The sequence below is a fragment of the Frankliniella occidentalis genome, unplaced genomic scaffold, assembly GCF_000697945.3.
Source record: "Frankliniella occidentalis isolate FOCC.00 unplaced genomic scaffold, Focc_3.1 Scaffold24, whole genome shotgun sequence".
NCBI classification, from domain to species: domain Eukaryota; kingdom Metazoa; phylum Arthropoda; class Insecta; order Thysanoptera; family Thripidae; genus Frankliniella; species Frankliniella occidentalis.
The window spans coordinates 66,531-67,686 of NW_026267154.1; the positions used below are offsets into that span (position 1 = coordinate 66,531).

Genomic DNA, 1,156 nt, shown 5'->3' on the forward strand with positions numbered 1-1,156 from the left:
CGGCAGTCAGTCCGCATGGAACGCGCTATTTTTCTATAGCTATCTCTCTCGCACGCGACAGTTATCGAGGCGACAGTTATCGAGAGTCCACTGTAGCTGGAGACACAAGTACAGTGTATTAAAGTAAACGCTTTGGGAGCTCCTGTGGTACCTGGGCCGCCTGGAGGCTTTCCGGGAGCCGAGCAAGTAACCGAGGCGGGTGACCGTCGCCCCGACCGTTCGCTCGGGCAAGGCAAATGCCACCCAGCGAAAACACTGCCCCCCCCCAGCCCAAAGCCCGCCGGAGGGGTGGGGGGTACCCGGCGTGCGCAAAACTTGGTCCTCAGCTGGCGAGGCGGGCTGGGGTCTTAGCTCTGCAAACAGTCCCGAGTGCACAAGTTGTGCCGTACAGACCACAGCCCCCTTCACTTTGAACCCCCCCCCCCTCCTAGTCCCCGGGACCAACAGCAAGCTGCAGCAGAACGCCACGGTGCGTCGCACAAACCGGCGCGTCGCCCGACACGATTGCGCCACCTGGCGAGGAGGGGTCTGCTGCACCTACGACGACTCGGCGTTTCACCGAAAACTCAAAAAAAGAAAACATGAAAGGTGAAGAGTTCCAAGTAGCACAAGTCCCCCCGAAAAACCCAAGGGAAGACCAGGGAAGACCAAACGTTGCGGCCCTCGCTTGCCCCTACCACCTGTGGACTCGTCTCGTCTGGGCCTCATTGATGAAAACAACAAAAAAAAAAACAACTCAGAACAAGTTTTGGAGTTTAGGGATTCAATGATAACCAAGTAGTGCTCAGTTTTCCAACACAAACTATCTTTGAAATTTTTTAAAGAAAAATTACAGTTTCTATATCAAAATTTCAGGCAAATGGTCTCTATATCTGAGCTATTCATTTAAAATCAGGTGCTCTGATCTGTTCACTTATATAACAGTAGATTTGCTCCAGTTTCCACTCACTCCCCGACTATAGTCGGCGGACGACTGGCTCGGGAGAGGAAGGGTCAGACCAATACGGTCGCTGGGGCGTAAACCACACTGCAGACTGCTGGGTCATCCCGTCCCGGCGGGGGGATCTGATAGGAGCGATATGAGCAGAAAATTTAATTATTAATCCGCGCTTGCGCACGTGCGTGAGAGAGAGAGAGAAAGAGAGAGAGAGAGAGA

At 53.5% G+C, this 1,156-nt stretch overlaps 1 protein-coding gene across 1 annotated transcript in view; it reads right to left on the reverse strand.

The window, feature by feature from the left end:
• Positions 1-1,156, reverse strand: part of LOC113205099 (protein slit) — a 201,566-nt gene that overhangs the window by 37,852 nt on the left and 162,558 nt on the right. The window lies entirely within an intron of this gene.